The sequence below is a fragment of the Hemicordylus capensis genome, chromosome 4, assembly GCF_027244095.1.
Source record: "Hemicordylus capensis ecotype Gifberg chromosome 4, rHemCap1.1.pri, whole genome shotgun sequence".
In the NCBI taxonomy this organism is placed as follows: domain Eukaryota; kingdom Metazoa; phylum Chordata; class Lepidosauria; order Squamata; family Cordylidae; genus Hemicordylus; species Hemicordylus capensis.
The window spans coordinates 143,297,131-143,313,845 of record NC_069660.1 but is presented as its reverse complement, the minus strand read 5'-3'; the positions used below and the strand labels follow the sequence as shown (position 1 = coordinate 143,313,845).

Here is a 16,715-nt window from a genome sequence, read left to right as displayed (position 1 = left end):
ACCAATATTATGAGGTTTTCAAAGCACCCAAAGAACACTGGCTTGGTCTATCAATAGAAGCAGGATTGAGCAAGTCAGTTGCTTTAAGTACTTGGGTATAGTCTTTCAATCCTCTGGCAGCCATAAGGCCCACTCTGAGTATTCTGCAAAATGCACAGAAGTCCACATCAGCCATTTTGGCTTATCTGCTGGTTCTGGGTCATACCTGCCCAGAAGGAATGGGTATGCAGTCTGGGGGTGTTTCTGGATCCAAACCTCTCCCTGGTATCCCAGGTTGAGGCAGTAGCCAGAGGTGCTTTATATCCACTTTGGCTGATATGCCGACTGCATATGTTTCTTGAGATAAACTACCTCAGAATAGTGGTACATATGCTGGTAACCTCCAGACTTGACTATATGAATGCACTCTATGTGGGGTGGCCTTTGTATGTAGTCTGGAAACTGCAGTTGGTACAGTATGAGGCAGCCAATTTGGTCTCTGGGTCATCTTGAAGAGGCCATATTACTTCTGAAACTAAAAAAGTTATACTGGCTGCTTACAAGTTTCTGGGAAAAATACAAGTGGCTGGTTATAACCTATAAAGCCCTAAACAGCTTAGACCCTGGGTATTTAAGAGAACATCTTCTTTGCTCTGAGCCCCAAATGCCCATAGTGATTATCTGGAGAGGTTTGTCTGCAGTTGCCACTGACTCGTCTGATGGCTACCCAGGAACGAATCTTCTCTGTTGCTGCCCCAAGGCTCTGGAATGGGTTCCCTGCTGAAATAAGAGCCTCCCCATCTCTGACAACTTTTAAAAAGTGTAAAGACTTATTTTTTCACCCAAGCTTTTTAACTGGACTGTGGTTCTAAATTGCTTTAAGTTTTTTTGTTTTATATCTGTGTTATGTTGTTGTGAACTGCCCAGAGACGGAGGTTTGGGGCAGTTTACAAACTTGATAAACAAATAAATAAAATAGACCACAGCTAATAACTCCCGACACAAATGTACATCCATATCCAAATGTACATCCATATCCAAATGCAACCAGCCAGTTCAATCAATTGTGGATGAGTATCATGACAGAAATGTGCAATCAGGTGGATAGATACTTCTGGTGGCTGCAAACATGAATCCCCCCTGCCAGAGCAGGATGGCTATTTATACTTTTACTACTGGGAGGATCTTACATTAAGGCCAGGGCCCAAAGGGCCATATGTCACATTCTTCATGCACACAGAGATTTATGAGTCTTGATTTCAAGGCAGCTTCCCCCAAAACTGCCCGGAAATCAAGGAACTTTCCAGATCAGCATTCCATGTGCACGAAGAAGCACCTTGCATGTTCACACAGACCCCTCTGGATCTTGGCCTATAATAAACTTGATTCCACGGTGGCTCAGAAATATTTTGGATAATGCATTGGTGGGTTGTCCCTATTGTGTGCCATTGCAATCCATTAACTGGATAATGTAAGGAATTCCTAGCATAGTTGCCTTGATGACACTGCTCCGTGAGCACAAATGTATGGGTCGGATATTATATCGAGGGTCGGATATTATTCATAGGTGGTGTCTGTTGCATTGCACTCTTGCCATGGTAAGTCATAAGTTCTCCAAAGTGAGCTAAAAGTTTTGTCCTAAAGTAAGAATATGGGTTAAAACAAACAAACAAAAAATGACAAAGCTTTTCCGCTGCTTGATCTTTTTAGAGTTATGGCCAAATTTTTGCCACAGGTGAAATGCAAGAAACAGCTTTTGGGGCATTCCATTTCAGGTGGAACACTTAAGAGAGTTCAAGAAAAGGCACAAGAGTTTCTATACAACTAGCACAATTTCTCAGGAGGCCTTCAGACAGATCCTGGGTCCTTTGTCTCAATTTGTTTTGTCTTTTGTCTGTCTTTGCTTTCCCATCCTGATTTCAGCTTTGGTCTCCAGTTCTGCCTCTTTCAGTCACAGTAATGACCTCTTAGGCCAGTCTCACACTCTGAGCATCATCAAATTAGACCTTTGGTGTGAAACCAAAGTCTATCCAGTTACTTTTTCCAAAAGAAACATTTGTTATCATTTTAGTACCTTTGCCTTTCATCCAGTATAACCCCTTGTTACAGTACATGTCAATTGCTGGACTTGGCAAATCATATTTCTCATGACATCTGAGCTGCTATAAGCCTTCAGGGTAAAGATTCAAATCCCAGGAAACACATAAAATGGAACTTGAACTTCTCCCCTATCAACTTGAGAGACAAGAGGCATGATGGAAAACATAATTAACACTGACATGTGGTGGTTTTAGAGCTTCTGTTAAGTGCTAATGCATTTGAACCTGCATTGACTGTAGGGCTGGGAAAACCATATTCCCACTCATTACAAGAATGTGTAATTTACAAAAAAATAAAATAAAAATAAAAATAAATCAAATCAAATCTAGAAACTACTTCAGCTGGTAGAAATACTTATGATTTCTATTGTGCCCACTCATTGGGGCTGAAGGTATCGTATACCTATTTAGGAGGCTTTACACACAGGGCTTCTGCCCCGAATCACCTTCAGAAGAGTGTGTGTGTGTTCACACACCAGCCAAAGTTACCTCAAAGTCCCTTCGAGATTTTTGAACCCACTCCACACACAAACTGGGCTTTGTGATGTGAATTCTAGCTTATCTCGATGTATGTCCAGGTTTTTAAAATGCTGGTATTAAGCTACTTTTTATGAAAAACGCTGCAGCAAATAGGAGAGGCAATCATTAGCATGATAAGAGGCATGCTTTCTTCAGAAATGAAGATCTATCTCTGCAGGAGCTCTCTCTTTCTCCCCCCTCCCATTGGTTAGAAGGAAAACACGGAGCATGCCATGTGGACTCAATTCAAAATATTCAAAAGCAGGCCCATATAAAGCATGTTAAAGCAGAAAACTGAGAGCAGAGGGGAGGGGCTGCTTCCTTCAGTGCCGCGAGTGTACTTTGAAGTGGCTTTGCTCAACGTTTACCCTGAAGCCTGAAGCCAAGTGCGAGTAACTCCTAGGGGCAACAATATGTTGTTGATCAGCATTTGCTAATATTTCTGTAGCTTGTAGAGCAAGTGGTGAGAGAGTTGGGCTTGTATATGGAGGGTCTGGGTTCAAGGCTCAATTCTGTAGCATTTTCCTTTTGGCTAGGAACTAGGATAGAAGACAGTGGCTGACATACTGCACACCAATATACCAATTTGGAAATTTTGCATCCACACGAGTTGTGCAAATGATGTTACAGAGTAAGCCCACTGGAAATCATGAGATTACTCTTGCTTAAAATTATTTGTGTACATTTTTCATTTGTGCAACTTGCATGCATGCAAAGTTACTAGGTTTGCATACTGTTGTGCAGTATGTCAGCCAGTAACAGTGAAATAACCCTATTACACTACATCTCCCCATAAATACATTGGAATGTGGCTGTTGCTGAAAGTTACTGCTGAGTCCCTATGAATGGGTGGGATACAAATTAAAACAAATAAAACCAATGAATTTCATCTGCTATATTTTCAAAAGTGATCAGTTCTTATTGTCTTGGATGCTGCTAGATGTATAAATCTCTTTTCCTATACAATAACCTATTCAATGGCACTCATCATGGGCAGGTTTCAGGAAACTGTGCCTGCAGAGAAGGTGAAGGTTTCAATGGAATTCAGTATCGACACAGCTCTGGAATACAAAATTTTAACATGCACAGGATTATTTTTGAAAAGCCTGTCTAAGCTTTCTAAATCTCATTGGCATGATACAGTGGTCCTTTGCTAAGCTGGTGGTTTCTAGGGATTCCTTTTGGGAATTCCCTTTCCTCTTAACTAACAAAGAATGGAATATTGATGTGTAATTTGTTAACAGTGGTATTAAAGAGGAGGAGAAATTATGTTTTGATAACTCCTCCTCCATATGCTGCCTGCATGGCACTTTCAATATTTGAACACAGAATATTGTGTTCACAGAAAAAGCACATATTTATGTCCTTTCCTTGTAAAATCTTGTGTGTGTCTGTGGAACACAGTCAACTGATGAGGGCCAAAGTACACCTTACACCTTAATATGTTTTTAAGAGATGTGCTTAAAGGTAAAGTGTGCCATCAAGTCAATTTCAACTCCTGGCGCCCACAGAACCCTGTGGTTTTCTTTGGTAGAATACAGGAGGAGTTTACCATTGCCTCCCCTGTGCAGTATGAGATGATGCCTTTCAGCACCTTCCTGTATCTCTGCTGCCCGATATAGTACCTGCGGGGATTTGAACTGGCAACCTTCTGCTTGTTAGTCAAGCATTTCCCCGCTGCACCACTTAAGGTGACTTAAGAGATGTCCTTACTAATCTCTTAAATGGCAACACCCCTTCTTTAATAAAAAGCAGCTGTGGGGAGCCTGATGCAGATTAAGAATGCAGTATGGGGAGAATGTTAAAAATAATTTTGCCCACTGAAAATTGCATCCAATATTGTAATTTACCACTGAAAAGGCAATTTGCTGCAAATATCCACTTCGGGGCAAACAGCAGCTTCAGAGGAATGTTCTACTGGAAACAAGCACAATGGGAAAAGGTTAATTCCCCCTTGTCAGATGCCATACTACTTATCTGGTGGAACCATCAAGTTTGGTTCCAGTTACCCAAAGAGACTCCTTTTGTAGAAGCCCCAATGCAAAATGGACAACGTATTTCTGTGGGGAATAAGGATAGGGAATGAAATAATTCTGTGTGGCATACTCTCCAACTCAGCCACTTCAGCCATAGGGCTGACCCTCCAGGAAGTAAAAGACACAATTGCCAGGTAAATCTGATTGATCACAGTTCCTGGTCAAGTCTACCTGACCCAGAATGAGATCAATCAGATTTACTGATCCATATCTATAGGGTCAGGCCTAAGAATTCAATAGAGCCAGTGTGTTATGGGAACTAGTATGTATCCCTGATTGAAGTGATTTCAATTCTGGATCAAGTTCAACCAACACAGATAAATAAATCAGATTTGCCAGTCACATCTTTTGTTTCCTGTAGGATCATTCCTGTGACTTTCTGATGTGTGTGTTCATTTATTAGGACTGTTGTTCACCCTGATATTTTACATGTGGATGGAGGGGTCAGCTTTAGGTCTTATGAGTGCCCAGTTAAGTGGTGCAATATGGAATTATCTTCTGAAGGAAGATACTACAGACCCAGTAGAGCCTTTCAAAAGACCTTATCAAAAACCTTATTTCAACTATATTATTTTACTAGGCAGGTTATTGGATGAAGCAAATAAATGCATCAATTTACTTTTAGTAAGCTGTCTGTTTTTTGTAAAACAAAATGGTAAGATCATCTTGTTGATCTTTGAATACAAAATTTCCCTATCATGTTATCTGTTTGGCCATTGTATTATTTTTCTTTTCATTAAATCCCTAAAATAAACCATCTCCTTTTGCTGCATGTGTTTTTGGTTAAGACACCCTTAAATTCTAGCCTTACAAAAAAATATAGAAATAAAGCAAACTTCTCCCTTCCTCCCCCTCCATTTCAGGGCTCAGCCAGTTCTCCTCCCATCCCTTCAGCCAGTCTCCCTCACCGCCCTTTCCACCAGCAGCTCTCATCCTCCTCACAAGGAAGCGATCCGTCCTGTTTTTGCTGTCTGCTCAGCCACTCACAGGGGTGCCTCCTTCTCCTCCTAGACCTCTCTCCCACCACCAGCTCTCATCCTGCTTGCAAGGAGCCTGGTGGCCCGTTTTTGTTGGCCGCTTGGCCACTCGCCATGGCGCTGCCTCCTTCTCCTTGACCTCCTCCACTTCTCTCCCCCACCAGCTCTCATCCTCCTTGTGAGGAGGCCAGCGGCTTTGTTTTTGCCACTTGCTTGGCCATCCTCAGCGGCTCGCAATGGCTCCTCCTCCTCGCCACAACTCCCAGCAGCTGCTCATGAACTCTCGCACGCTCATGCATAGGATTAGCCATGGGTACACCTTAGATAATTATATAGATAGATAATAAAACATCCTTACATCTGATTCCTACAATCCACATGTCAAGTGTGCTTACTCCATATCATCCATGGCAGAACCAAGAAACTACAGTGTCAGCATGAGCATGGGTGGTAGTGATTATATGGTTAAAGAATCTGCAAATAATTTAAACTTTGAGGCTGTTTTCACATGCAGCCTAATCCAACCTAGGAAGCCCAGCCTGCACATGAAAACTGCCAGGATCAGGCCTGATCCCAGTGGGGCGGCCCTGCCTAACCCCATTTTTAAACCCAGCTCTTAGCCAGGGTTAAGGGCTTGAGCGGGCCTTTAACCCTGGAATCGTGTGTTCCCTGGGGGCTATAGCCCCAGCAAACACAGGGATGGGCACCTGCAGTGCCCGTCTCCTGGAGAATCACCCAATACAATGGGTCACATGGTGCATTGTGGGATCCCTGGAGACCAGGCTGCGTCGTCCCAGCCTCCAGAATTGCATGCTGCAGGCATGCAGCGCAGGCCACGCTCCCAGAAACAAACCATTGATTGTCTGTGGGGAGGGTAAGCTTAACCAGCTTCACGTCCACCTCTCTGCCCACCCAGTCATGTGAACAACCTCTTTGTGTGTTTTCAGTGGCTAAATGCAAGAGTCTAAACTACACATTTATAATGCTTTCCTTGCGTTGGCCATAAAGCTTTTTCCTTTTCCATTTGCTTCACTGATTCAGACTAGTTCATGATAATGTGAATATACATTTTGTCATAATCAGAGGAATTATCTTGTGGCCAATCCTTCCCTGAATATGTGTTTACTTTCCATGGAAACTTCTCTTAATTCATCCAAACAAGAGTTAATAATCTTGAAGAGTTGATGCTGCTATCTTGATATCTTTGTTCTCATCTTAATGTAAACAGTATTTTGTTGGCATTCTAATATTACTCTTAGCTGACCTACAAAGAATGGTCCTTGAGGTTTTTATTATCTCACCTGTAGTTTAATTTTGTCAGTCTAAGGTTTGGCCTTCATGCTAAGCTGCATAGAAAAATTAGCCCCCAGCTAATGCTAAGTAAAATTGATTTTTAAGGTCATTCCTTTCCCAGAATTTCCTGCTTTAAACTCAAAAGTTCAACAAGCATATTTATTTGAAGACCTATTTTTTCCCTTCTAAAACTCCCCCCTTTTAACATGTTTTATTTCAATCTTAAAGAATTGTCTACAAGCAACAGAAAATTACTTTGTATCCCAAACCCTTTAATTCTGCACTTGATAATAAAATTACCACTTTTTGTTGGAGAGGGGAAAAGAAAACAAACCTCTAGCCACTTCTAAATACTCCTCAGGGAGAATGCAGAGGTGCATTGATAATTCTTCTAGGCTGCAGAGTCTGATGAGGATAATACCTAGCTTCTGTTCAGGCTTTCAGTTATCAGCATATTAGCACTGTAACATTGAGGTTGTTCACATGACTGGGTAGGCGGAGTGGTGGTTGGGCAGGGAGGCGGCGATGCTGGTTGAACTCACCTTCCCCCCAGATAAGTGGCTTGACTATTGCTGGGAGTGCAGACTGCCCTCTGGTTATCCCACAATGCACTGTGTGACATGCATGATGCATTGGGGGAATTCCTCCAGGAGACGGCCACTCTGTGCCTAGGATGCCCACAGGAGACAGGCATTTTAGGCACTCGAGCCCTTAATCCTGGCTAAGAGCTGGGTTTAAAAGCTGGGCTAGGCAGTACTGCCCTACCAGGATTAGGCCCGATCCCGGCGTTCCCAGACACAGCCTAACCCAGGCTTGGCTTTCTAGTAAAAAGGGGTAAGACTTACCTGCAAATTATTGCCCTATAAGTCTCCTGAGCATTTATTATTATTTTATTTAATATATTTTTATACTGCCCAAAACTTACGTCTCTGGGCGATCTACAACAAAACAAAACAAATGACAAAAATAAATAAATAAATAAAATTAGTTAAAACAAATGACAGCAAAAAAGTTAAAACATTACAACAATTTAAAAATTTAAAACAATGTTTAAAAACAATGTTAAAACTATTAAAACAGGATTTAATTAAAAGTAAATGAACAGATGTGTCTTTAAAGATTTTTTTAAAAAAATATCATAAATTATAAGTAAGATTTATGCAAGACATTGATATGGGAAGCAGTTAGACTGGTTTGACTCTGAAGACATACTTGCTCCAGAGCAGGCAGGTTTGAGAGTTGGCCACTCTCCTGTGGCCCAAGTCTCAATCTTGCAACATTTGACAGAAAAATACACCTCAAGACCCAAGATGGTCTTTTACACTGCGTTTTAAATTTGCCTTTGACCGTATATCAAGGGAAAAGCTTGATAAACTGAAAGCTTCCAACAGTTCACCACCGTTTACTTCTTATATATAGTCTGTATCAGAATACCTGTCTGAAAGTTAGGTTTGCTGCTGCAAGGCATTTCTCCAAGGCAATTTTAACACATAAAGGCATCAAACAAGGTTGTATTTTAGCACTGTTTGTGTTCAACTTTTATATAAACTCTCTTGTTGCCTTCTTAGATAATTCTGATTTCCACCCTCAAAATTGGCCTCCAAATCGGTATCGGTACTCCTCTATGCAGATGATACCATAATTCTATCCCAGACACCAATCGGCCTGAGAAGACCACTTAACTCCCTTGCCCCCCCCTTTTTTGGAAGGAGCATGCCCTACAGATAAACTATACCAAAAACCAATATTATGAAGTTTTCAAAGTGCCCAAAGAACACTGGCTTGGTCTATCAATAGAAGCAGGATTGAGCAAGTCAGTTGCTTTAAGTACTTGGGCATAGTCTTTCAATCCTCTGGCAGCCATAAGGCCCACTCTGAGTATGTGCTGCAAAATGCACAGAAGTCCACATCAGCCATTTTAGCTTAAAATTTTTTTTCCCCCAAAGGGACCTGTTTCATTCCTGCTGCAATAAGGCTATCTGAATACAAAGCCCTGGCCCAAGTGCTATATGGTGCCCAACTTGGCCCATATTCTAATTTTAAAGCATTAGAAGCAGTACAATCTAAATTCCTTAGGAATTTATTCCAAACAGCTCATGGTGCAGTCTTTTGGCTAGAGGCTGGGCTCCTCAGGGTAGAAACTAAGATTTGGCTCTGTATCTTTAAGTTCTGGCTCAGGTCAAATAATTAGCCCCTGGGGCTGACACCGCTGATGCTGGCAGACACATTCACTTCTAAGTGGGAACATTTACTTAAGCAAAAGTTGCTTACTTATGGTTTATCATCGCAAGCCTTAACAGCAATGGGCTTTGACCAGGCCAGGTTGGTGCTCTGTCAAAGAATCTTGGATGCAGAAGACTGATCAAGGCCTTATCCCAAGAGGAGCAGTGTTAGGTAGCCAGATCTTGAGTACATGTCCTGTTAGATACATTAATAGGATCACAATAGCAAAGTATCACAGGGTATTTAACCAGGCTCACTTTAACATTTTGCACACTGCTGTGCTCAAAGGTAGATTTAACAAAGTCCCGTCTGCAGTGAGATTCTGCCCCTGTGACTCAGGAGCTATTGAAACGTAATAGCACAGCTATTTTTACAGGGACATGTTTTTACAGTGTGCATATAACTCCATATTTGTCAAATCTTTCAGGCTGTTCTGATGATTTCTATGTATGTCGTCTTTTATCGGATCACAATGACAAGATCTCTCATGTAGTTGCCAAGTTCTGCCTTATTGCCAGTAGAATTCATAAGATCATGTTATGAATGGTCAAACACTACTGGCTGCTGAAGATAGCTATTATTATAACCTGTGCTGGGTTTTTTCTTTTCTTTAAAAAAACGTTTTAATAAATTTTATGTATTTTTCTGGTCAGTGACGGAAAATAAACTACTACTACTAAAGGAACAGAGAATAAACCATACAATCACATTCTACAGTTCCCATAAACCAGGTTTATTTTTGTGGTGGAACAACATGAATATCTCATTCTTGTATATTCAGACAGATATTAACATAGGATCATTGTATATATCATATGTATGCCCCACCTTTACACAAGATTGGATTTCAAAACTGTTACACTGCAGTCTACTAAAGGGTGTACTATATTAGGCATATATGTGGAGGTGTTTATGGCAGTCTTATCTGGTCCTCAGCATAGTTCAAGTTCCAGGTTCTTCTATTCATGCAGAAGGAGCTCTAGAAGGACTTGGGCTGTTAGATAGTGAAGACAAGTAAGTTCCTGTATGTATTAAGTCCAGCTAAAGTTTGGTTACACACTCCCCAAGCCAAAAATACTGTGAATATTTCAGTTAATGAAGTGCAGTGCCTTACTTACTAGGAAAGTAACATCAGAAGTATTACCTCAAATGCACTACATAATGGAATGCATGCATGTACCAGTTCCTCCAATTCCCCCGCCCATCCTGTATCTCATTGGTTCAGTCAAGAAGGATCATATAACCTCGGTACAAATAAATGAGCAAATTGCCCAATGTGTATGATAAGTACGTGCAGAAATGGGTGAAAGTCTGTGCTCCAGCATGCATTTTAGATAGATGGTTGTGTGAAGCAGCCTGAAGCTTTCCTTTCCTTTTCATAAACTTTACATAAACTTTTTCCTCCATGGGAGTGTTTTTGAATTGATTTCCATGGAGAAATACAGATGGTAAACCCACATGGATTTTCAGGAAAGATATGTGAGTAGAATACTGTCTTCTGACTCTGGCTTATTGATCTTTCTTGAAAAATCTATTAAGATGTTCAGTTCTGACTTAAAGTTGTACATTGTTCTGCAGGTACCAATTCAAAAGCATTTCCATCAAGAAAAATACTGCTTTGGAGTTACCTTCCAATAGGAGTTATATATAAGTGCATTCCTAGACTTGATACCCTAGGGCAGTTCACGTGATCAACATTAGGATAAAAGAAGCCACCTAGCCTACTTCCAGGGCTGGATTATCCATTAGGCACAGTGCCTAGGGTCTACAAAGCTCCCAAGGGCCTAGGAGAGAGTTTTAGGCCCCCCGAAACCTCAGATGACTCAAAAATAAGTAAAGAAAACTGCTAAATCAAACCTAATAATTTGCTTAAATTGAATTACTTTAACAACATAACCAAACAGTACAGTACAATGTAGAGTGTTGGATAACAAAATTAAGTTTAACAATATTAGCTCTGACTTAAGTACATAAACATTAAACATTAACACTGTGGCTCATTTTTGTTGGCAAAATCATGGACTCCATCTCCCAGTTTCAATTTTTGCAAAAGCTCATTTTCTATTGAGAGTAGTGCAAGTGGATAGTCATTCTCTGGTTAATCTAAGACAGTTCTTTATAGGTTTCATCTTCACAGTTCTGAAAATGGCAAGATGCATTCTAAAAGCACTGTTAACATTTGGAAAACCACCAAAGGTTCCCCACCCCACCCCACACAATACACCTTCTTGGTGGTCTCCGGACTGCAAGCTCTACAGCAGTTGGAAGTGCTTTGGCTTGGCAAGATTGTACTCAAAATGCAAATAAAGGTTTAGAAACTGTTTGCTGCATGGGTTGTGGTAAGGCTGTGGCCGTTTGTATTGACATCCATAATGAAGTATTTTCCAATCAGGGACTGTTCATACTATTTGTGAGATATGTTCTCTGTGCCCTCCCACTGCCCCATATTGGACCAATGGGGGTCACAGAGGGGCTGGGAGGCGATGACGTGAAGAAACCTTTAAAAATTCCTGGTAGCTTTGCGCAAAGCTGCCTGAAGGGGGAGCAAATAAATAAAAAGCCAAGAATTCCTGTTTACGGAGCTGAGCGAAATAAAAAGAGAATTGAGAAACTAAATAGATAACAACTAGTTTGACACACATTAATGTGTATTTAAAATGTTTAAAGCCACTTGCAGAGGCTGAAGGAGGGATGGAAGAAAACAGCTAATTAACAAGAAGCAAAAAGCAAATGAAAATGAGCTTGCATTGCTGCACTGTTATGCAAAAACCACAGAAAACTTTTTTTTTTAAAAAAAGATCATTTCAGAAGTTGAGAGATGACTATGATATTAACAAATCTGGCAACTTTTTGCAGAGGGAGCTAGAAAACAAATTTTTTAAAAGCCACTGGCAGAGGCTGGATGGAAGAACACAACTAATTAACAATAAGCGAAAAGCAAATAAAATGAGATTGCATTGCTGCACTGTTGCACAAACCCCCCAGAGAACAACAAACAAAAAGATAATTTCAAAAGCTGAGAGGAGATTTAGATATTAACAAATCGTCAAGTTGCTGAATGAACCCTCTACACCACACCACATTACACCATAGAAACAGTAGAACAGCCCCAGGAAAATAGTACAGCTGTTTTTTTGTGGGGTTTTTTTGCCATGCATGTGCAATGTTGTAGCACTGAAACGCAAAGATAAAACCCGAAAGAGGGCATTGGATGTTTGAATGGCACTAGCTGTCAGTGCAGGCAATGCAGTGACAAAACATAGGTAATATGGAAGCACACTTAGCAGATCCATAGTGAAACTGTTGAACAGTGTAATCTATCCTAATGGATAATCCAGCCCTGCAAATGTCCATTCTGACACATTAGACATATTAGAGCACCTCTATGTTGTTCACAATACAAATATTAATCTATAGATCTAACTTGGGGGCCTACTATTATGCAAATGCCCAGGGCCTACAAAAACTTTAATCTGGCCCTGCCTACATCAGGAGCTCTTTGAACTCCTGATTTTTGATCATGTGAATTATAAAGCAAGGTTGATTGTGAGCCAAGTCCCAGCTGGGTCGGATGAGCACACGCTACCCAAATTCCATCCCCAGCTTTGGAACAAGGTAAGGAAGGAAAACTGCCCTATCCTGTGGGTATGACAGTTTGATTATCTCACAATCAAGCTCCCCACCTCCCAATTAATTAATTAATTAATTAATTATTCAATTTCTATACCGCCCTTCCAAAAATGGCTCAGGGTGGTTTACACAGAGAAATAACAAATAAATAAGATGGATCCCTGCCCCCAAAGGGCTCACCATCTAAAAAGAAACATAAGACAGACACCAGCAACCGTCACTGGAGGTACTGTGCTGGGGGTGGACAGGGCCTACTTTGTTTTTAACTGACATACCATCAAAAATCAGGAGCACACAGAGCTTCTGAGTTAGGGTAGAAGGCCTCTCCTACCTGGAATATGAATACAATGATTATTTATATACTGCTTTTCAGCAAAAGTTCCCAAAGCAGTTTACATGTCAGTTGTTTGACCTGCTCCCTCTCCCTCCCTCCCCTCTCCATGATAACATCACTATGACATGACGTGCGTACACAATTTTGGAGAGAGAACCTCTCTTCTGAATATGCCTGTGATGGTTGGCAGTAGCACCAGCCCTGGAAATCATCTTTTGAAGTCGAAGGGACCACCCTCCAGGTGGAATTCCCGAGGGAGGGGCTTTAGAATGGAGAAGAGAAGAGGGTGACAGTTAAACTGACTATTAATTAGCATCGGGAGGGTTAGTGGTAGTGAGGGCTTCAAGGGGCCAGTGACAGGGCCAGCTAGGGATCGGATCTCTAGTGGAGGTCTCTGGGTCGGTGGGTTGGATATTGGGAGGTGGGTAGTTAGTTGTACACATTGGTAACACCTCTAATTAGCAAGCAGTACTCTTATATATGAATGCTGGGTGTCCTCCCTGAAGAGCTTTGCCGTGCTCCCTCCCTCAGTGTTTTTAAAAAACATCTTAAAACATACCTTTTTAAGGAGGCTTTTTAATATCTTTATTTTGTTATATTTGGTAGGTTCTTTAGCATCTTTAGCTTTTTATAATTTTCAGTTTTAACTTCAACCTAATAATTGTTTTTATTCTGACTTTTTTTTAAAAAATTTTTTTTATTTTATTACTTGTATCTGTGTCTATGTTATTGTTGTAAGCCATCCCAGTATTGCACTGGAGGGGTGGGGTATAAATATTTTAAATAATAAATAAATAAATAAATAAATAAATAAATAAATAAATAAATAACGTGTATAGTATATTCACAGATCTTCAACCAAGGTGGTTGTTTCCAGTAAAAGGGCTAAGAGTCAGGGCATGCTTGCTATATCCAACACAGGCACCTCAGTAACACATAAGTATCGCTTCTGTAAAAGGACTAAGTGGCACAGTGTTATAGTAAGCATTATGCTTGTATAGTCCTGCTTTGGTGGAGAGAAACCGCTACGCTACTTTGTTTTATTTTAAAGTTCACTCAGTGTCCTGTGAGTTGTACTTCTCCCCACGCAGCCCTCAATTACATAGGCGTAACGATGGGGGGGGCAGGGGGGCACGTGCCCCGGGCGCCACCTGCTAGGGGGCGCCAAAATGTGCCCCCGCTGATCCCCGAGTTTGAATTGCCGCCGCCACATAGACTGACTGAGCAGCCAACCACACCAGCCGCCTCTAGAGAAGCCCGGTGGGCGGCCGCGAGCAGCAGGAAGTGGGGGGAAGGGAGGGCGCCGGGCGGCTCTGCGCGGCTGGATTGGGTTGTTTGCCTTCACCTCCTCCCTCTGCCTTCCCTCTCACCCTGCCCACCTCTCCGAGGGCGCCCCGTGCAGGCAGCCGCTCAGAGCCAGGCGCCGCGCCTGAGCGTTTCAGCCCGGCGGAGAAGGAGCCGCTTAGAAGCCAGCCAGAGTCCAGGGCGGGCAGGCAGCTTCCCCGGGAAGCCAAGGAAACCCGCCACCCACCCCGCGAGCCCAGCCCAGAAGCAACAGCCGAGCTCGAACGGATGCTGCCGCCCGAGGTAACTTTTGTTGCTGTCCTCCCGCAGCCAGGCTTAAAGCCGCCCCAGTGGTCCGGGCAAGAGAGTTTGTTGGGGTCGCTGCTGGAGGCAATGAGCAGTTGAAGCATCTTTGCGTTTTAGACAGGCGGGCCCCCTTCTTTACAAGCTTAGCCTTAAGGTAGCCTGTCCTCCAGCTGCTCTTTTGCAGCAGGAAGCAAAGAAAACTCACGAGAAAAACTCCTCCCTTCCCGGAGTGCCGCTTGGGCTACAGCACTGCAGCAGCAGCAGCCTGTATTGGTCTTCTCTTTTCTGTTCTGTTCAAGGCTAAGCGCCATTAATTTTTTAGAAGTAAGCATTTATACATAAGAATGATGAGAATCAAACCCGTATATGTGATAATCACACAGGGCTCCGTTTCATTTTGTGCAGGACAAAGCCAATGTGCTCCTTTGGCTTTTTAGAGTAGGTGCTCTGCAAGTTCGCGGAGCAAAAATGTGCATGTACGATCAGTTTGGAATTCTGAAGCTTGCAATCCTTTGCATAGCGCCTCAGAAGTTCATTCCACTTCATGCGATGGGGTTCCTCCCTAGTCAGCTTGTGCAGGTCTGTAGCGTAGCCATAAATTACGCTCTCATCTCGGTTCCTCCTGGAATCCTGCAGAAAACCAGAGCCCCTTAACCCGATTATCTCCTCCCCGCTCCGTGTCCATGTGTTTACATTGGAAGGCAATCTAGCAGCCCGTTATAAAAGTTGTGCATAGCTGGCTGTGTTTGTGTGAGGAGGAGAAGGGGTGGTGGTTTCTGGAGCTTGTGTGGGCAGAGGAAGGGGCGGGGCGCCATCTGGCAAGGAGAGCCACCGGATAGTGATGTGCGGTTCGGTCCGGATCCGGCGTTCGATCCCGGACCGAATCGGGCCCTTCTGGGACCGATCCGGACCGAATCCGAGCAGGTTCGGTACCGAACCGGCTCGGGTTTCCCGAACCGGTTCGGGAACGCCATTGCCAGTCTCTGAGTGTCTCTTAAAAGTTTCAAGTGTGTCCTCCATTTTGTGTCTCCTTCCCGAAACTTTTGCTCCTCCTTGCATCCATTTTGTGATGCTATTTCCAGGCATTGTATTGGCTGCGCTATTGATCCTTGATTGGCCAGAATGAGTCCTTTGGTCTGGTAGGCTGCTGGCCTGTGCTGACTCTGCGCACTTGGTCTGGTCTGGTAATTTGGATGCAGATGTAGGGTGTGTGTGCATCATCCATGGGGAGCATCAGAGCAGAGCAGAGCAGGTTGGCTGGCTTCTGTCTGTCGAGCCTAGTCAGTGGCAGGCACTGAGTGAGGCGGTGGTTTCTTTGGGCATCACATCACCCATCATGCAGAGCGGCAGGTCTGCTGCTCTGCTGCTCCGCCTCCTGCTTCTTCTCTGTGTGTGCTGCTCTTGTGCTTAGTGTGCTGCTCCGCTGCTGCTGCTGTGCTGGCAGGCAGCACAGCAGTGGCCTTTTTGTTAGATCAGAGAGTGGGTGTTGTCTCTCTGAGTGTCCTCCTCTTACTTGCTTGGATAGGAGTGGTGGTAGTAGGTAGGCATTAAGATGGACTGACTAGGTGTTACATGTTAGGGCGCCCAGAGAGAGGCGCCAAAAAGATGGGGTGGCAATTGTTGGGTTGCTCCTAGTATTATTGGTGAATTTTTGAAGAAAATTTTTTTTCCCATAGGCTAGAATGGGGGTTTGGGGCTGCCCCAGACCCACCTCTGTGGGGTGGCAGCACCGCCAAAGTGGGTCCGGGGCCATGGCAAAAATGCCCTCAGTCCCTCCCAGCAATCCCCGTAGAGATAGGAGTGATGGTTCTGTTGTTTTTCTGAGGTGTTCTGAGTGAGTGTGGATTCTGTGATAGCAAATGAGAGTGGATTCATGGTGTCTCATTGGAAATCTCATTAGCTATCATAGAATCTACACTCAGAACACCTCAGAAAAACAACAGAACCATCACTGCTATCTCTACGGGGATTGCTGGGAGGGACTGAGGGCATTTTTGCCATGGCCCCGGACCCACTTTGGGGGTGCTGCCACCCC

The 16,715-nt window shown here is 43.0% G+C and overlaps 1 long non-coding RNA gene across 3 annotated transcripts; it reads right to left on the bottom strand.

Moving 5' to 3' along the window:
* Positions 1–3,491: 3,491 nt before the first annotated feature.
* LOC128321926 (uncharacterized) lies at positions 3,492–13,342 on the bottom strand. Of its 3 annotated transcripts, XR_008305422.1 has the most exons (7): positions 13,229–13,329; positions 13,032–13,087; positions 9,955–10,120; positions 9,175–9,321; positions 7,749–7,841; positions 4,448–4,511; positions 3,492–3,658 (listed from the first exon to the last, which is right to left on the bottom strand). It is a non-coding gene; the product is annotated as an uncharacterized LOC128321926 (long non-coding RNA). The 3 variants fall into 3 exon arrangements; XR_008305423.1 differs by lacking the exon at positions 13,032–13,087 and having other exon boundaries at positions 13,229–13,342; XR_008305424.1 differs by lacking the exon at positions 7,749–7,841.
* Between the last annotated feature and the right edge of the window lie 3,373 nt (positions 13,343–16,715).